The following is a 22,156-nucleotide window of genomic DNA, read 5'->3' as shown; positions in this document are numbered from 1 at the left end:
TTTTCATTTAGAAAAGCTAGAAACAGAGGAAAACTTGGGTACACTCTGATAAAAACTAACAAATTAGTTTGTTCTTCATCTCTATAGTGATCTATGTTTTTGTGGGATGGAGGCTAACAGGAAAAGGAAAGTAGAGGAAGAACTCTGCAATTAAGAGATAAAAATTTGCATTAATATGTAAAATTGAATTAACATTTAATCTGCATTTAACTTTTCAACAATGCATGTGTCAAAGTTTGTCAAATGTTAATGTGTTTCTGCTTACTTAAACTAACCATTTTCAGGTTTGATATTATCCACCCCTGTGTCACATGAAAATTCAGTGTTCAACTATGAGAGAAGATACACCCAAATAAGTAAAAAAGGCAGGCCCCATGCAAGCCTGATCTAATTAAAATGAAACCAAAACAACAAAAAAATACCCCAGCCCAAGCCACTAAAAAGCCAAAATACAGAAAACACACTAAACAGTGTTGAAAGGGGATTTTATAGTAATGATTAAATATACATTCTTCAGAATGCATATATATTCTTCAGAATGTGATCTTTCTACAGTAGAGAGTAGACCTACTCATAAAATTGTTCCTGATTTCATTTCAGACAAAACCACCCAGACTAGCTAAATTATTTAAGGTATATAATTTCATTTTTGTCCAGTAGCTCATTCATATTACAGCACTCTTTAAAAATAATTTTTAAAAAAGTGACGTGTGCCATTTGTCAGGTGTAGTAATGTTTGCTTCCAACAGAAATCTTTCTTCCATGGTCTTCCTTGTATCACAGGTGTGGATGGTAACAATATGGGTCTGCTTTGTGTATCTATGCATTGTAGAAAAGGAAATGCTTCATGCTCTAAGCTTTAGTAGACTGAAAAAAAGCAAATATAGTGGAAAAATCCATTGGATATACAGGATAATCTGCTGCTGACTATTGTTATATTCTTCCTATAAACAGCTTATATTATTGTGGGTGATCTGTGGTTTTCTCTGTGCTTTGTTTGTCTGCTTTTTGTTTATTTTTTAAATAATCAAATACTTTCATTTAAATATGTATGACTTTATGGTTAAATCTCAGATATAATCCCATATATTAATGTTACTTTTTTTTATTCACTTGACTTTAAGGAACAATTTTGCAGCTGACTGAAATAGTAGTTAACTCAAAAGTCTCTCTCTCTTCTTTCCTTATCATCCTTTACTACATTAGGTCATCTATTTTCTCTTTTTTTTCCCCCTTGAAATAAAATATAGCATGTAATAAAATTATCACAAATGCACCTATTTCTTTCTACAGTGCAATTAGTTGACAAATTATATTTAAGACACTAAATATAGAAGACAACCATTAAAACAAAATTTCAGTAGCAAATGGAAACATCTGCATTTTCTACATATTTATTTTCTGAAAAAAATGTCATTCTTATGTTCTTCATGTATTTTTTCCTGGTTTTTTCAAAGCCATTGAATAGGCTTTCTTATCTTCCTGGGAATTAAAAATGGAATAATGATCTATCCCCTGAGCAATATGGTGTTTTACACATATGTCACTGTGCATGAAATATTTATTTGTATGGCCTTAGTGTGTGTTTTGATGATGTTTCAGTTCAGTTCAGTTCAGTTTTAGCTTACACAATGATATTTCTCTATTCCTATACTTTGAATTGCACTTTGTAACAAAAAGAGACTTAACAAATAATTTATTCATTCTCTTCAACAATTTCTCAGGAGTACAGCTTTTCATTTGACTATATATTGACTTCCTATGTGTTTGTGTGTATGTGTGTAAAGATTTCTATCTTTATTTCTTCCATAGAAAACTTTTTAAAATATATCTCTTAATTGTTAGTTGCCATTTTTGAGCAAAAGTCTAGACTGTTTATTCTGGAGAACGCCTAAAAACAAGTGGAAATAAGATGAAATCAGAGACATACAAATATTGTCAGAAAGACCATGAATTATCTATTACAGTATGAAAACAGTAAAACTCCCATGGCTTTATACATTTCTGCATTCTCCTTTCTTAAATTTCTGTTATTGGTACAATTTCATCCACAGGGACTCTCAGAATGATTGTTACTATTAGCTCTGTTGAAGTAGCGCTGAAGTCTAAGTGTTTTACAGTTTTTAGCAAGGAAAATTCTTGTACGTTACCTTACATGGAGAAAAAAAAAAAATAATAAAAGAAGGAATAGTTTAAAGAAGCCTTCCTTCTTGTCTTTTATAGGTACTCTCAGAAGTTTGCACTCCACTTCTTTTCACTTCCCTTTGGCTTTTCAAACCCTATCCTAGCCATTTAAGATAAAATTTGTCTTACTATCTTACATAGGTAGCTGACTGTGGCCATACATCACACAGGATCTCAACCAGCCTACTTCCTTCTCCCATGGGGTGGGGAGATAGTAGAAAGCAGCTGAGAAGTCTTATGGATTGATATAAAGTAGTTAAATAAGTGAGGCTAAAATTGAGCACAGAAACAAAGCAAAATGCAGTCAATTCCCTACTTCCCATTAGCAGACAGATTAGCCAACTCTGGACAGCAGGACCCTAGCACATGAAATGGTAATTTGTGAAGACAAACACCATAACTACAAACATCTCTTTTTTCTCTTCTTTCCCTTTTTACTTCTTTCCCTTTACTTCCTTTTACTGCTAAGGAAGACACCATATGGTGTGGAATATCCTGTTGTTTAGTTGGGGTCACCTGCCCTGGCTGAGTCTCCTGAAGTTTCTAATGCACTCCTGGCTGCAAAGTTGTGATGCTGCAAAAACACGGGTCAGTGACAGCCAAAATGCTGGTGCCTTGTTTCAGCCACACATCCAAAACACAGGACCGTGCATACAGCTGTGAAGACAATCAGCTCCATCCCAGTCAGTCCCAGTAATATGTGTAAGTGCATTACTGGAGCTTTACTGAAGATGGGAATGATAAACATGTTACAATCTAAAATCATATTTATGTCCTCATCTCAGGTAGCCCTCCAAATCAAAATAAAATACAAATGAAACTCCATAGAGAATAAGAAATTTCACCACTGGACATATTCTCTATTCTTTTGTATTTAAATATGATATAGAAACTTCTGGTTAGGCTTTCTATAAATACTTCCTTTCATTAAAATAAACTGTGATATTTTTCACATTGCTTTTAGGAATTATGAATTCCAAAATAATTGAAAAGCAATCAGTAGAAAATTTAAACTGAGAAATCAGGGAAAACTCTACAACAGCTGTATTTTCAATGAGATACACTTGGCATATCATCTGCAAGTTTTTCAGTTTGACTAATAACCTTAGAATTTTACTGGTAACAGAACAACTAAATGGTGTGCAAAAATTTATGCTTAGCTCTTGTGCAGGTATCAAGGGAAGCTCTACAAAATATAAAAAAGAATTATGAGATTTAGACGTGGCTCAGTTTAACAAACTAATTTCCAGCATACTAATTTAACTGCTCTGAAAAGAATATGACAAACAATTCCATATAATTTCTATTTAAAATTCATACTTGGCATAACTTCACTCCACAGATCATCACACATGACTGGAAGCAAAAGTCCTGCTTCTTTCTCTTTGGAATGCTTAGGAAAAGCTCAAAGAAAAGTGTGAAATGAATCAAGAAAAAATAGGAAATAAGAGTGGTTGTCTTCAAGGGGAGAAAGTATTAATGGATAATTTACAGCACTTGATCTTGTGTCAGCATTGTCTTCTACCTCAAACAGATTTTTGCTTCTGTGATATTATTCCAAATATCTTTTTTAATACTGAACAGTCATATCCTATCAGAGTTTTAATTTTCATGGATGAACAAGCCAATTTTTAACACCTTCTCTTATACAAAATGATGTTCATACTTTTGACCATGGTGGCAGCCTTCTCCACATTTGTTTAAGTCTTCATTAATCTTCCTATCAGAAACAATCAAAACTTCATGTAGTGTTCCAGATGAGGTCATCCTAAGTTCTTATGCAATAATAGTAGTTTTAGACCATCTCTACTGAACATATTTTATGGCTTGTATATCTGATAGGCATTTGTTCCTTTTCCATAATCACACCAGTTATCTTCTGGTCATACTAGACACAGTATTTTCTTTTGCTAATTATCTTTGTGATGATCAATCCCTTCAGTCAATCAGTTGAATTTTAAGTAACTAAGGGAAAGGAAAATTGAGAAAAAATTATTAACTAGATATAAAATCTTAGTAAGGAATCCAACAGTCCTACCACTTCAACAGCTTTCCTTTTATTTTCTTCCCTATAGAATCACAGCCTGTGGTATATAAATCTATATATACATGATACAAAGTCATATCAGGAAGTGCCTACAAAAGGAGGTTCCAGGAGTCTGTTCTCCAAGAATAAACAGGAGGATGTAAAGATTTTTTGTGGTTTAAAAATCATATATAGATATTTTGCATTTATAAACTCATGATCATATCTATGAATAGTATACTATGCATTTTCTGCATTTTCTATATATGTCTATGTATATAACTTTGTGTTCGTGTGCATCTTTACATCTAAGCAATCCTTCATTTTATATTAAAAATACCTTTTTCTCCACACACACACACAAAAAGCCAAAACCAAGAATAAATGCCTTTATATACATTCTCTCTAAAAATACACCAAGAAAGAGAAATTAACAATTGTAGGAAATTTAGTAACATTTACTAGTTTAAAATGTAAGAGACTAAGGATAAGATGTACACAAACTTGAAGCTTAGAAGTAGGAAGAAACTTCCATGCTTTTGCTTTACCTTCTCCATTACCAGAAAGAGGCAATCATAAAACACAAGAACATAGGTATTGTACTGATCAGTCCTACAGCAGGCATGTATGTAGTGATTTTATGTTTTCATCCCTTTCATGTTTCATTTAAATCCTTGATAGTTAAAACCTAAACCCTGAATCCTGGTGTTTGATTTTAAAGCATAATATTGCGACATTACCTACATAACGTGCTATCTTGTTTTCAATATTAACATAAATAACAAACAGTTCAGTTGAAAAATGAATTCTTTTTAACCTGTATATTAGTTCTTCATGGCTATTGCAATGGACCAATTCCCATTTTCCAATTTCCAGTATTGCTAAAACCTTGTTGACCATTTTGCAGTGTAAGCACTTTTTCTGTACTCAGTGAAAAGAATAGTTAGAGGAGTTGGAGGAGCTCCAAAACAGTAAGTTGAAAGGGATATAACTTTCTTTATGGCTTTATCCAAAAGATCAGAGATGCAATCTGCATTCCTGCTGTAGCTGTGATGTAACTAGGCCACAATGCCAGCTGAGATTGGGTTATTTCTGCCTCATCAGTCAGCATCTTTGAATGAGAAGGCAGATATGATTTATGGTGGAACAGAGGCTGACAGAACCCAGCTGGAAATGCTCATATTATGGTAGCTAAAATGCAAAAAAATGGGTTAGTGTTGAAATGCAAAATATAATCTAGGTCATATAAATGAAGATAAGTAATTTAGTCTCATAAAACTGACAGGCAAGAGCCCTAAAACAACATTTGTATCTTCTGTCTTTGATTAGCGATGCCACTAATACATTTTTTCCATAAAAGTATTCTCCCTTACCTCTCTTATCTGCACAGACTAAACTCAACTGCAAACAAAAATCTGTTGCTGCCTGAAGGTGATGATCTGTGATAAACAAATTAGCAGTCTATCCCAGGTGAGTGTGGACTGGTGTCTGAACATATAATCTTCAGTGCTGGTATTTATTGTCAAGCATGTTAGTAAAATCAGCAAACAGAGCATTTCTATCATTCTAACATTTAGTATTTAACATTTTTACAAAAAAACAATAGCATTCAGATGTAATGGTAGAAAAAGTATTTGAAAAAATCCTATGCTTTTCCATAAACAGTAAAAATTAGTCATGGTGACTGCAAGGACTTATGTTTTCTGTTTGGTTTGTTTGTTTGGGGGTTTTGGGAGGGATTTTGAGAATGGGTTTTTGGCTTATTTTTACTGTTATTCAGTTCCTTTTAAGGAGAGAAATGAAACTACTAAACTTCTGGCTAAAAAGTAAAATGTCTCATGTACTCCCTTCCAAAGCTAGAGTTCAGTCTTGTGCACTGGATATATTTGCAATGCATCTTTGAAGTCTGAGCACATTTTTTAGTCCCCAGTCTACTGTTTATCCTGTTACTGTCTTGCATGTATGCTCTAGTGCCTTTTGTCTTGGTTGATCACCCTCTTGTGAATGTCCTGGGTGTACAGAAGCTGTGGTATGTTAACCTCAGTCTCCCTGGTGAGACTATATAAAGCTTCTCCCCTCCATTCTTTATAATACTGACCAAAAAAAAAAAAAATATTTGGGTAGAAGATCAGATACTGACATTATTGGTGAATTGATTGTTTAAAACCAAGTTTCTGGTCATAGTATAGACCAAGTAATTTGAACCAAGCAGAAATTATGAGAGTGGATGTTCCAAAAGGCTTCAGAAACTAAAAAGGTGTGATGGCAGCAACTGCAGTACGAGTTACCCTGAGTTGACACTGACTATTGCAAAACTGAATATACCATAACCCAGTTCCAATGGATGAGGAGATGGAGAACACTTATACCGAAAATACTCTCGCCTGGTGCTTCTGGATCTATGTTGGAAGAGTGGACTTGTGAATTTTCTTTTTTTCCCATCTGAAGAAAATGTAGGTCTTTGCCTTGCAAATGTGTGCTGTGTGATAGAGGAAAGGGCTGTAAAAGCATATTGGGGAAAAGTTACAGCCTTGAACTGAAAATGACTATAGTAAAAGTAGTACTGACTGAATAATAAAATATATGATTGAAGAAGGAGGAGAAAGTAAAGTTTGATTTAGAAACATATATATCTGTTTCATAAATGATAAACTGCATTGAGTTTATCCTTTTCCTTGTAACACACAAGAAATCTGCATGGGTACAGTTTCAGAACTCTCATTTCAGGTTTCATACTGAATTTTAAATGTGTATGCCAAAGTCTCCAATGGATGCTGGGTGAAAACTCCACTAGCTCTTTTTGATCTCTTGTAGCACAGAAAGATGTCATCACATCCTTTGCATAGCATTTCCATATCACTAGCTTGGCTTCCTTAGATCTTGTTTCTTCGTAATATACTGATCTCTTATTCTATTTGTGTTTCATTTTTAAATCTTGTATCAGCATTTCATAGTACCTATATTTACTTTAAAATGCTTTTTCTTTTTAATTTCATTGTAAGATATCCTAATTTTAAAGGGTTATGTCTGTTTTTATTTATGTCTTTGCATTTTTATGAAACTTGAATCTTTCTTGTCCACATTCCCTCATTTCTTGTACTCTTCCTCTATTCCCTCCAACAAACATTTTTCTGCTAATCATATCCTCATGACCCTCTTTGTTATATGATTTGTGCTCATTATTTTTCTTAAATTCTTCAGTTCTTATATTTGTTCCTATCCCTCTACTTTCCTAGTTAAAGGAAGGTATCACGAGGATAGTTCAATATTGTAAGGGTAATTATTAAAATAAAAAAAATAAAATAAATTGAGGATCTTCAAAATTTAAATGTCCCATTTTTAAAATTTACCACATAGTAAGTGCACCTTTCTTAAAGAAAAATAGAAATAAGTGGTGATTTATGTAATGTAGAAATACAGTCCAGATTTTTATTTATCAGGCAAATTTTTGTTTGTTCTCTACTGGAGCTGTATATAAATATACTTATACTTATACTTATACTTATACTTATTATTATTATTATTATTATTATTATTTAATTATTTGAACTATAATATAGTTAAGATGTAGTTTACCATCAATTGGATTTGTCACATTTATTACTATGTATTAATTATACTAAAATAATCAAAATATAACATACTATTTTTAATAGTTTGTATTGAAGACATAAAATGAACCTTAGAAGCAATAGTGTTGGGTTATCAAATTCTAATAATCTCATTTAATTTCCTTGAACTCGGTTTAAGAAATCATGTATTATTTTATAAATTTCTTATTTATTTTTCTCATTCATAGTAAATACTTAAATTTTAAAAAGAAACCATATATGTTAGACAGCTTCTTTAGTTTTTGTTCATAATTTAGAAACATTTGAAAAAACTTTGAATTATTCTAGTTATTTTTAAAGTGAAGAGCCACTAAAAATCCTTTTAAAATGTTGTTTTTCATATTCTCTCTTAAAAAAATGCATTTCTGAAGTCAGTGAAAGACTTCCTGTTGCTGGAATCCATTCAGAATCTCCTATGGCAGTTTCCAATTAGAGATTAGCTGTCAAGTCATCAGAATCACCAGTGCAAATGAAATCTCACTGATAATACTGGTAACCTTCCTCACTGATAACAGTTTTTATGGCTCTTTGCTATTTTTTTGGGAAAGAGAATAGTGAAGAACATAAGAGTTAGAACTTGAAAAGCATAACAGCAGTAAACATGCAGCATCTCTTCTATTTGATGATGGGATGACATGCTGTGCTTATTTTGAAGAACTGTAAAAATGGGAATTGCAATGGGAAATAGAAGAGAGAAATGGGAAAAACATACTTCAACAACTACTTTCATTAGGCTGTCACTTCTTTATAGAGGAGAGCAGCATGTTAAGATTTAATCTGAAAGTTTACAGCAATATTTCATAAAACAGACCTTTCTCTCCTCAAAGTGTATCACAGTATATTTCTTACTTTATTTCTGTGAAATCTTTGGGGTAAAAAGCAGATGAGACATAAGGATACCTACCAGGATTTGATTCTCTTGGAATAAATTTCATGTCACTTTTCCATGCTGCTCATTGCCTACGTTTGAACCTATCCCATTTACTTCTAAATCTTGTCAGCATCAAGGATCTGGAGCTTCTTTTCACTCCATTAAACTTAAAGTTTTTCAGGTCTAAGTACAAAATTAAGAGTTGTGAAAAGCAGAAATTAATGCAGCTTGTGTAACACAAAACTTGATTTCAAAGCAAAATCTGACAAAATGTAAGAATGTGAGTAGGAGGGATGTATGGCACATAACCATAAGGGACAGACAGATGACAGTTTTACAGTGGGGAAATTATCATCATAGCAGCAATTGGATTCAGCTAGCATGTGTAGAAGTTCTGCTCTTCCCTGACCCCATTCCCAATCCTGCCACAGTGGACAGGGACCAAAAAATGTAAAAATTAGCATACATGGGTATTTTTTTTGTCTTTCACAGCTCTACATACGTTGTGACTTTAGCTCTGAATGATATGTTGATTAAATTATTTTTTTATAAATAATCTTTTTAATGCCACTGATTTTCTTAATGTACTTTTTGTATGTGCATGACTTTCCATGTCCACTATTGGTTAAAGTATCTAGTAAGCTTGAAGTCCAACACCTTTGGTGAATATGATCAGGCATGTAACTGCAATCACACATATCTTTGAAATTTTAGCTATATGACAAGGTCAATACTACTCAAAAGTATAAACTCCCTGGTTAGAATGCAGGATGCATTTTCAGTCAGCAATTTTTGTACTTGTAATCCTGGTAAACCTAAAGCAGTTACAGCACTGGTAACTCTTTTTTTGACTAAAAGTTTCTTTTAAAAGGTTTAGATGCATTCTGCATAAATGCCTCCTAAAAAGAGTTTTTTTTTCTGACAAAAATCCAGACCACTCATTTTCCTTCACTTACAGATCTGTATTTGTGCCAACTCCAAAATTTTTCATCAAATATAATAAGATATCCTGATTAGACAGGCTTGCTTTTCACTTTGTATCCCAACAACTGACAGGACTGCCTAATCTATTTCAAGACATAGTAACTCTGACCATAAATAACCTGCTTGTTGTTATGGTCCTACAGAAAAATCTTTATGCAGCAGTCTTATAAGTCTTACTCTGGGTTTTGAAAGCTTGAGTTTTATGTTCTCATTTTGAGAGTGAATGGTCACAGAACTCTAACTTGCAGAGTGCCTCAGTAACTAAGGTATTTATTTCAGGCAATGTCATGCTTATATCTTTCTGTGATGGAGTCATAAAAGAAAGGATTATGAGCTATCTGTCTTCCTGTCTGAGCTTTGATATGTTCAGTTTGAAAATGTAAAGTAACTAACAATGATCCACATTCATGTCCACTGTTTCTAGGAAAAAGTGAATCCTATTGACTGTACAAGCCCATCTGCTGTTTGGTTGACTTAGGGCTTCACAGGCAGACTTGTTAGTCCATCTATAGTCCATATGTACCACACCTCAGAAACAGGCTGGTTCAGATTTCTGAGAATTATACTGGCTATGAATTCTGTTCCATATCATCATAGAGATGTATTGAAAAACTATTTTATAAATCCTTTAGTATGTTTTAAATTTTATGAAAAAATAAACTAGATCTGTGAAGTGTTCAGTCCACATATTCACTTAAAGAAACTTCCTAGCAAGTCAGAATGGTTTGCTTCTTGTAAGCACCATTTTACTTCAAAAGTCATAATTGATTTCACATATACACCATAATATTTTATCAGTATTCCCATTCTCTTGTAACTTCAAATTTAAATAAATTATATAAATAAAAGAGAATTATTTTCTTTGTGTTTGAAGATCAGTATCTCTTAGATTCCTTCCTTTTTCCTCCAGTCTATCTAAAACTACATTTAAAAAATCTGCTTGGGTTTCTATTCATAAGAATTTAAATCTATATACCTGGATGTCTGACCTGTCATCATCACTTTCTAATGCAGTCCTCTAGCTTAAATCTTCACTTCCTTAATTATCTTCTGGGTTACATAACAGGTAGTGTGAACAATGTACATCTACTATGTTCATCTGACTAATGCTAAGAATCAGATATGAGACCAATTTTTGGTGCCAGTTCTAAAATTTGTTTAGCTTATCTATTGGTTATTTCAGTAGTCCCTAGGAAGTTTTGATAGTATGTTTCTTTAAGTCTTTCTAAATACTTACTTAGAATAGATTTAGAATACCTTAAGTTCAACAGAGTTGAGTGACTCTTTTTCACACATATGTGTGCCTTCCTAAAAAAATAAACACTTTTTTTAAACTGGTTTTCACACCTGGATTTTGGCACTGTCTAGTTCTGTTTTTACAAAGCAGCCAAACAAAGTACAACAATGCTGACTCTTTAATATTAAAAATTTATTAGAACATTTGGCTAAGCATCTGCCTGCTAAAAGAATGTCCACTTAAACTACAGCATCATATTTCTTATAACTGTTTTTCTTTTTTGCCTAAAGTATGCTTAGCTCCTGAATAAATTGACTATCCTATCACCCACTGAGTAGGAAAAAAAATAGGCATGACCATAAGCTGCTAAGTGGATTGAATCGCATTCCCCTACTGACCTACTGCCAAAAAACTGGGACAACAAAACAGTTTGCCTACCTTTATCTTAATAAAAAATAGCACTTACAAATATTTTACTCCAGAACTCAGTCAGTGTATTCAGTATATGCCTTAAGCAGAAGTACACATTTGTGGAGGTCATTTTCCTCAATGATAGAACTTGGATTTAGTTGTCTATATTTGAACTTTTCCTCTTAAATGACTTTATAGTCAATAGACATTTTGAGATGTAGTTTATCAGATCTGATGATCTTGATTTCTAACTGAAGATGAGTTGACTAATACCTAAAACTACATATTTCCTTCACTTGATTAAAAAAAAAAAACAAACTACCTATTTCCTTCACTTGATTAAAAAAAAAAAAAAAGGGTTGAGATATCCATCTAAATTTCTTACTGGAGGAATTGTGTCAAAGTTTCCCCATTCTTCATATGGTATATAACTTAACTTCTAATATGCTAAAAAAAATATATTTGGGTTTCTTGAAGCTCAGTTCTTGAAGCCTACAGGATTCATCAGAATTTTGAAGTGAAACAATGCGGTCTAAATTCAGAAATTAAATGATAAGTTAAGGGTTTTGTATATGTATTGTTGACTATGGAATTTTAAACAAAACCCTCAAAATTCCAGATAAGTTCTCTTTTAGGTATAACAGATCCTTATTGGATAAAAGCTATTAATTTCTCCAACTGCAATTCTAACCATGGTAATAGCCTTAAATAGCTTTTTAACATATCCTGCATAATTTTTCAGGAAAAAATAATACAGATAGAACACCACAGAGGAATAGTAACACATCTTGCTTCAAAACAGTTGTTATCTTTGGTCTAGATGCTGAGTTATAGGTGTGTCATTATGCCTATATCTGCATCTTCATGGGATTACTTAGGACAAGAATATTTTAATATTTCTAAATACTTTTGAATCTGAATGTTTATGTCAGTTCCTACAGAGAGCAGAATGGTAATTTCCAGCGATTACTCAAGATGTAGAGCACAGTAAGAGCAGAAGCTGGTCCTTTGTTTAATGCTATAACATATAAAATATACTGTGATACATTGAACTCCAGATTATATATTTTTCATAGATGAAGGATCATCAGGATTCTTCTGTTTTCATATTCTATCACATTACCCTCAACTGAAAAAAACATTGATAATACAGATCAACCATTATTTTTTTCTTTTTTTTTTCAAGTGTACAAATAATTTGCCACTTCATTGGTTTCTTAGTAATTACATTTTCAGTCAACCTTATAAATTGCCATCAAATCCTATTTTCTATTGAAGTAGTTTTATAAAATTGTTAAATTGATAAATTCAGTTAAATTGTTAAATTCAGTTGTACACTCATCCTTAGTTGTAATAAATTTTTACGTATATCTCTTAGCTGAAAAAACCCCGAGGCCAAACCAAACCCAACATCCAGTAGGTAGTGGTAATAGAGAGATAAAGGAATAGGCCACCACTAAAAAGAGTTTCAAGAATTCAAATTTTGTTGGTTTCAGGTTCTGAAAGGCAAAGGTATTCCCTAGAGAGGCTCATCAGGGGGTCCTCAGTAGAAATCTTGTCATGTACAAAGCAGAGCCAGCAGAGCCAAACCCTGAGAGACAACCTGAGACCCCTTTTACCCTAGGCTATCCCAAAAGGATTTCAGAATTACTAGAGCCGACTTTGGGCTTTGCATGGAGCTGCAAGACACAGGAAAACTTGCCTTCAAAATGAAAAATTAGAATAAAATGCCAGCTTCGGAAGAATAATTAAGAACAATCAGGGAAGACCTAAAGGGAACCAGAAAAACTGGACAATGGGTCCATGAGCTACAAACTTCATTTCAAGATACGTGTCACAAAGAGCAGGAAGGTAGTAGTTGCTAGGATCTCCCTTGCCCCATGGAATAAATTTACTAATTTAAACAATAACCATTCATCTTGAATGCAGAAAAAGACTTAGATTAAAATTATGTTGGTATAAGCATCATTAGAGCTCAAGCTCTTGATAAATGCAATTATCTCTGCTTCTACAAGTTGCATTGTAAGAAAAAATATATAAATTGATCCAAGTTATTTCCAAATTTCAATTAAGAACATCAAGCTTTTTTGGTTTCTCTATTTTAATTTCTGCATCATTTTCTTTTTGGGTTATAAGATAAACAGCTTGTTAGTTTTTCATATTATGGCCTACTATAAAACATTATTTGACCAAGTTGTATTAAAATAAAGATATCAGTTTCATCCTTCAGTATTGACTGATCTGTTGGAAAATTTCTTCAAAGTAATGTTTTTGTTCTATTGAAATTTATGAACAAGGTAATTTTACATATCAGATGACCAGAAAATACTGTAACCCCACACAATGCTAATATTTTCTAAATTACCTGTATCCTTATTCTAGACTACATCTATTAAAAGACTCTACAAACACTTTCATTGTAGTTTTTTATATAAATTCAGAGAAATCTCAAATACCATGTAATTTGAGATTTCCTTCGAAATGATGCACCAATGGGCACACGTTGTTAATTATGCAGTTCAATAAACAAAATATGGTCTTCAGCATTTCTTTAAAAGTGCTGAGATGCCATATTATTTTGCACAATGTCAGGAAATAATTCTGCTGATCAGCATAAACTATTCTTAAGTCTCTGAAATTCAGTTTTTCATAATCTTTCTAGAGACAATTGTAGAAGTTCCACAGATCTGTTCAATTATATATCCATTCAAAGATTTCTCATTGGCAAGGAAAAGCAGGAAACTGGCTAAATGCTGCAATGCTGCCTTTCTTTTTTTTTTCTTTTTTTTTTTTTTTTTTTCTTTTTTCTTTTGGAGAAGTTCACATGAGAATTTAGTACCTATTCACAAAGAAAATCTTTCACATTTTTATTCTCTAGATCTTCAAGAGAAGTGAATACATCATGATCACAAGGGCAGGTTGGCCTGGTATTGTGTGCTGTTTGTGATGCTGAGATTTTGAGGATGCAGCTATGGTTACCACAAGAGAAAAGAGAAGATAAATTCTCTTTGTCCTACAGGATCTTGCAGCCAGCTTCAATATGCAATCAAATGATTAAGAAAGAAGGACATAGACATGAAGAATGAAATGAGCTTGAATTAATTAGCCACTGTTTTATATAGAAAGAAATAACATATGTATAGTTGTACATAAGGTTTTATGTACAGCTCATAGCTGAAAAAAACCCCAAGAGCAAACCAAACTAACCCAACAACTAGAGATGTTAGAGAGATAAAGGAAAAGGCTAAACTAAAAATGCTTCAAATATTACAATTTTTTTGGCTTCAGGTTCTGAAAGGCAAAGGTATTTCCTAGAGAGATGCAATAGGGGGTCCTCAGTACAAATCCTGGCAACTTTTTTGTTGGTGTATCAGAATAAAAAGAGGCTGGAAACACCCTATAATAATAAAGATTCTCTGTATAAAACAAGGGGTTGCTGAACTGAGCAGATTAAGCAGGCAAAGGCATATTGGAATAGTTTCAGATTTCTTAGCAGCAGAAAAGCAAAGCTGTGTGGGGTTGAATATAAAATTGAATGCAAAGACTAGAGTCACATTTATGTATTCCTGTGACTGGCTCTTTTAACCAAATACAGCTTTTGATTAATCTGTCACATCGTTCTGATCCGTATCATGCTATGACATGACAGACTTATTTGCCCCTTCTGGTAGATTATTCTTCCACAAGAAACTATACTGATCTTTTCTTTTTCTCTAAGTGATCTGATATTGGACTCCTGGATGCTGAGAATTTTAGACTTTCTGTGCTGACAGACTCTGACCCCCAGGAGAGCACTGCATTTGACCTGAGGTCATGGAGAAGGTTTCCAAAATTGAATGATAGAACTGGGATTATGGGTGTGCAGTTTATTAGAAGTGTGTAATATCATGTGGTGGAAAGAGTTTAAGGTTTCAGAATATAGTAATATATTTGAAGCAAAATGGAAGTTTTAGGATGGAGGCTTGTCCTTCTTCTTTGCCTTCTTCATGGGTTTGGGTGGTATTTCGTAACTGGACAGAAAAGTCCGCATTGCAGGACACGAGAGGTTAGGTTATTGGGTTAAAGGAAAAATAATTTAGATTGTTGTATGACTTATAATAATTTAAATGTCATTTCTTAATTGGATAGTTTTTCCTTAAAAGACCTTGTGGGGATAGATACAGGGCCATTTTGTAGCTTGTTGGTGAAATACTGCAGAACTCACGGCTTGTAAGACTGTGATATAGATAAGAAAAAATAAACATCTTAGTCTGAGCATGAAATATCGTCTTGAGTGCTTTCAATCCCGACCTTGACAGAGGCAGAAAAAAGAAACAAAGAACCAGCAACCTAAAATAAAGAGACAAATGTTCTAAGAAGAGTCATTTAAAACATCCAGAATATGAAGGAAGCAAGACCAAACCAACAACCAAACATCAAGGAAACAAACAAGCAAACAAAACATAACCCTCCCCTCCAGCCTCAGATAATATTCAAACCATCAAAATTGCAGATAGTTAAAAAAAATTTAAATATTCAAAAATGGCCATTAAACTGTGGGAAAAATTATTTTATACTGCACATTTTAGGAAAGCTGGGCAATATTAAGAAAGAGCATATTGGAGAAGAAGTTAAAAAACACTCTCTGATTGTGCCTCTAACTCTTCAAAACCCAGGGATAAAATAACAGTGTCCCAATTTGAAGAATTATAAATATGTTCTGGCTCAGTTGTGAACAGCATTGGTAAACTAGACTTTAGGTTTGATCTACCCTGCATTTTGTATCTTAATTTAACTTATGGAAATATCTTTAAACTGTAAATGTTATATCAGGCTTTTCATTACTGTACATCTAGAGTTTTTTTGATTCTGAAGTTAATTTTAATGGCAAATTTTGTATTTTCTTGTTTAAAGTACAATCAGAATTAAAATGGGGTTGTATTGAATGGAGAGTAAAATGCAGCTGTTCTGCTTGAAAACTTTTGAAATGGATGTTTATATATGTAAATTACATCAGATCTTTCTCAATTTTCTTGACTTTTCCAATGGTCACAAAGACTCACACACTTCAGAGGGACAGAAATTAAATTCAGTTACCATACACTGTTAAACAATTTAATGCAGGTGCAATTTGAAGAACATCACCTTGCTCTTCTGAAGGAAGGTGTTTTAAGAGATGGAAAAGTTGTATCAGCTTTCATTACAGATTGTTAGTATGTGTCATTGTTGTCACATATGTGTTTTACCATCAATGTCTATTTCCAACTTTTAAGGGCACAAAAATAAAAAAAAGTAGTCTTTCAGTTTAAAGCCCAACACACAAAGCAATATTTCAGAGCTTCATAGAATCAGTAATGCATTTGTGAAATGTGAAACCTTCTGCTTTGAAGCAACTCAGATGTCTTGTCAGCCACAGTTTTTTTATTCTGAATGGCAGCCACAATTGCAAACTAACACTTTTTAAACAGGAATGCACTCAAATATAATGAATTTTTTGCTTAGCTTTTTTCATGTCTACAGGTTACAGAGGCCAATGTTAACATGCAGAAATATGTGATCACCTGACTTTACTTTGAGAAATAGAATGAACCCCTACATAAGTTCAAGATTTATAGCTAAGACAGTGGAATAGGTTCTAAAAATATGCCATTGGAAGGAATTCAATAAAAGATATAGCTTTGTTCCTTAGTGTTTTGAGAGAATATATATCAAATATATCTTTATTTTCTTAAGGGTAAAGCCTCTGAGTTTTTTAGAAAAAATTGTGTGGACAGTAACCACTCCAGTCTGTTGGGAATGACTTGCCATCTGTGAGATGTTCAGTGTTTGAAATGTGTCAATACAGCTCTGGCTGTGCATGAAATCAATGTCCATCTTTTGCTTTCTCCTAGCTTACTTTAGCAAGGTGTTGATTAAATTATGATGAGAACTGCTGTTACAATTAACACTAAATTAGATTTGTTAATTGGCTTCTTTTGAAGCAAACTAGACTTTTTCTTGTGCTACCCTCTGTGCTTCTTGTGAATTGATCTATTGAGCAAGGATATTGAAAATTGACTGTGGAGGTAGTGACATTTCAAAATTCAATCTAATTTTGACAATTACAGCTAGCATTAAAATTTAAATAAATGAAAATTAAAATATGTAAAAAATAGCACTTAAGCTAATGGTTATCCCAAACATAATTTTTATAGTATGTTTATTTTTTATTATTTAGATGCATTAAAATTAGCATATGGCTTAAAGAAAAACAGACAATCAAACAAGGAAAAACAAAAAACCAAAAGATGTAGCGGTTCTTGTGGGCCCACAGCTCAAGCTTGTCCAGATTTCTCTGAAGCTCTTGATGGCATCCCTTCCTTCTGTTGTGTCAACTGCACCACTCAGCCCCATGTTATCTGGAAACTCACTGAGGTAGCACTTCACTTCACTTGTCAATGTCAGTGATAAAGATATTTAAGAGCAGAGTCTGAAGACGAAGCCCTGAGGGGACACCACATTTTACCAGTCTCCACCTGAGCATAGAGTCGCTGATCACCACTCTCTGGCTCCATCCAGCCAGCCAACTCCTTCTTGAACAGCTCACCCACACTCCAAATCCATGTATCTCTAATTTGGCAATCAGGATGCAATGTGGGACTGTGTTGAACACCTTACAGAGTTAGGTGATGTCAGTCAGTCTTACCTTGGCAACTGTTGCAGTCACTCCATCATGGAAGGCCACCAGATTGGTCAGAAACAACTTGCCCTCAGCAGAGCTGTGCTGACTGCCTCAGAACACCTCCTTGTCTTTTATGTGTCTTAGCATATCTCTAGGAGGAGCTGCTCTGTGATCTTCCCAGGTAGAGGTGAGGCTTACCTCTCTGAAGTTCCCAAGGTGTTCTGAAAGAAGGAAAGAAAACTAAGGAGAAGCTGGAGCTAAACTTGGCAAGGGATGCAAAGAATAACAAGGGCTTCTGTAGGTGTGTCAGCCAGAAGGAAGGTCAGTTAAAACATACGCCTCTGATATATTTGCCAAGCCATTCTCCATACTGTTTGAAAGGTCAAGGCATCCAGGTAAATTTCCCAATAACCCGATGATTAACATTATGCCATCTATAATAGGGAAGAAAGAAGAACCCTGGGAACTAGCAACCTGTCAGACTCACCTCTGTGCCTGGGAAGGAACAGAAGGAACAGAAATTCCTAGAAGTTGTGCTAAGACACCGGGAGGACAGGGAGGTGATTTGAGACAGCCAGCATGGCTTCACCAGAGGTTAGGTCTGTCTCACCTTAATCTAACACCCTTCTACAATGGACTGCCTATTTTAAGTGGACAAGTGATGGGCTACAGATCCCATTTATCTGGACTTCTGTAAGGCCTTTGGCATGGTTCTCACAACATGCTTCTCTCAAAATTGGAGAAAAAAGGATTTAAGGGGTGGATTATCTAGTAGGTTAGGCATTGGTGCGACAATCGTATCCAGAGGATAGTGGTCAATGGCTTATTGTCCCTCAGGAGTCCCACAGGACCAGTATTACTTAATATCTTCATTAGTGACACTGGTATTCTATGATTCTATATTTCTGAAGGTGCTTATTTAATATATCAGAGTTTCATATTTAGATTGCATTCCCACATTTTAGTCTTCTTTCATCTGTGTTTATCTTAGCCACATTATTCATACATATTCCATTATTCATACATACTCCATTATTCATACATATTTGCAAAGCAACCAGTCAATTGAATTGGATTCACTGAGTCTCCAAAGAGCATGACACTCAACAATAGAGTAAATTTTTCTATACCATGAAGAGGATTTGACAAGATACTCTTCAGGGGTCCCTTATAACCTTAACTATTCTTGGACTCATGGGAAGATAATTCAGCTACAGAAAAGGAATAAAAACACCCACAAAGCTGTATCAAAACCCAATAATAATAACAAAATACTTAAGAACTTAAACTTTTCTGGAGGCTACATTTTGAACTCTTTTACACATTTCTAGGGGTTTTACATTTGAACTCCATTATATCAGTATAAGAATTTTTCAGACAAAATGATTTATGAAGGTATTGTCATCTCAGTTAATAGAATCCATACTTTTAAAAATAAAGGATTTGATTGCCTAGGTAAAATTGACTGTAATGATGAGAAATAACTTCAGATTAAATAAACAGTCTCACAGTAGTGAACTGTGTAGTCTGATTATTATACACAAAAAATACCTGAAAATATGTAAACATTTAATTACTGTTACAGGAAAGTAGTAGCTAAGGGGCTAATATCCTTTCAGAAATTTCAGCCTCATTTTTTTACATCTTTCTTGATGATTAATGCCTTAACTATTGAGAGATTTGGATATTTCAAATTTAATTATACTTCTTTTTCCAGTAATACTACAAGAAATAACTTTTAGAAAAGTGTTGCTTTGGAAGGGTTGCACAAAAAAAAAAAATCTTGATCTCAAAGTTTCCAAGTTGTTACACAAAATTACTAATTTTTATTTTTTTCTTAATAGGCAATCTAATACCTGTAGAGTGAGGTAGAAATGATAACATGCCAGCTTGAAAGGTATCTAGTATTAGTAGTTTAATTACTTGTATGCTCCAATTATCAAATTCAATGGATTTTTCCTTAAAATTCTCAGATGGAAAAGTAGTCTCCACAATATCTTATCTCTGTTCTTTCACAGTCCGCGTATGTAATGAAATACCCTTGTTTCTGATAAACTCGAAATCACTACAGTAACTGACATGTAAGTATTACAAGGAGAATTCCATTCTTTCAAAGTCTTTCTGTCTTGCATGTAGTTGTTTTGTAATTTTCCCAGTCTTGATCTCTTACTTTGATTGCTGTGCTGCTTTTGATATTCCTGTCCTGTGATCTGTACACACTGTACAATTCTATGCCTCCAACAAACTCAGTGTGGAAGATCTCTCCACGGCTTTTTGTAAGGATTTAGATTAAATTAGTAAATTTGTGAAAACAGGATATATTGGGGCTGATAACATTACCAGAGATTAACTTTGCCAATGCAAAGATATAGGATGGAGTAGCAGTGATTTTACATACCAGTCTGGTGACTAAGGATTAAGATTTCTACACTGAACAGTGTAAAATCTTAACACGTAGCCACCATAGATTTGAAAGTGGGACTGTAATATGTAGGATTTTTCTTGTTCACTTAATTATTAAGGACTTTGTTTTTTCCTAATAAGATAAATCTTCTCTAAGTGTAAAGAAAATGGAAAGTGGTCCTTTAAGATGTAGAAGACAATAGTTAATGAGATGGATCCCACACAACATATTTCTGCTAAAAATATTTGAAGAACTAATATCAAGTAAAGAAAACTTAATCTGTATTTATTTTTACTAAAGGAAGCAATGAAAAAAATCACAACTAATCTTTTTGAAAAAATTATTGGATAGTATAATTAAAATTCCTTAAAATAAGAGATCGGAGAAACTAAGAAATTTAAATCTGTCACTGACTGTCTCTTAAAGAAATATAATTGAGATCGTGAAAATTTAGTCAGAATATATTGGTACATGTTCCTGATTTCTCTTTTAGAACTTAAGTTTTATATGAAGGCAGATGAGCTCATAATTTTTACTTATACTTTTGATATGACTTATTACAAATCTAAAAGGAGAAGAAAAGGAAATCCAATAACAGTATAGAAACTACTACAGACAGCAGAAAAAAATCAGTCCTTTCACTACAGAACTGTCTTCAATTCATACTAAAAGACCAACCCACTGTAATTGCTCAAATAATGAACTGGGTCAAAACCTAAAAATTCAAACTAGATATTCTGTAATTAAATCTAAAGAATTTAAAATATATAGTAAATGTCAGTCAAAGAATAGCTTGTTTTGAAATGAGGCAACTTGGAGTAGGTTTCTCTTATCTAGGGATGGTCCAGGAAAGTGACTTTTTAAAATTAGTTTTCAGATGGAATGACTTCTTTTATTGATTTTTTTCAGATAGAATAAAACTAAACAAACTATCAGGTGAGATTTCTCATCTTACCAGTGATTTTGAGAGCTCTAGTTCAGGTAGCTGCTCATTCTGTGTACGGAGGTAATTATGTTTAACAGTTTCCTATGGTTGGAGGGGGGGCCTGGCAGGGGGAAATGTCACAGATCTTCAAGTTCTGGCCTGGCCATGAGCACCACCTGTCCTGCCCTGGCCATAAACACCCCTTGTCCCTTGGGCATGAGCCTTGTTCCTGCTTCCCTCTCCAGCTCAGACCTAATGGCCCAGACCCAGCAACCTTCACCTCTCCTACCCCACCTTGAACCCTGTGGTTGGATGGATGTCCTTCAAGATTGTTGCTTTTGTTGATGCAGACTGAGCAAGAAAGAAGCAATGTCCTTCTAGTGATCTGTGCAGTCCTTTAATCTAATTTTCTCTGATTCTGGAAGGAACTGTTGTTCTCAGGAGACCACCAAATAAGTTCAGATAAGATAGTTTCTTATTCCTACTTTATTTTTCCTGGGAATAAACTGAGACAACTAAGAAAAAAGAAAAATAAATATTATTAGCCAAAATAGGGATAATTTGAATTATTTCCCTTTTTTTATCCTTTATCTTCCAACTTTCAAGCTAATAGAAATAAGGATAAAGATAAAAAAGAGAAATGTATATTTACATTACTGTGAGAAATAGAGGGAAGGTGAAGAAGATAAATTGAAAGCTATATTTAATTTTTCCCACATCTGATACTGTTATTTATTCTGTATAAGAGCTACAGAAAATGAAAATACATAATTTTAAAATTAGCAAACGACTTACCAGGTAAAATTCAGATATTATTATGGTGTACATATTTATCAAGGAAGTAAACTTTTTTACAAAACTTT

The sequence above is a fragment of the Lonchura striata genome, chromosome 1 (genome assembly GCF_050655825.1).
Source record: "Lonchura striata isolate lonStrDom1 chromosome 1, ASM5065582v1, whole genome shotgun sequence".
In the NCBI taxonomy this organism is placed as follows: domain Eukaryota; kingdom Metazoa; phylum Chordata; class Aves; order Passeriformes; family Estrildidae; genus Lonchura; species Lonchura striata.
This window is presented reverse-complemented; position numbering follows the sequence as displayed.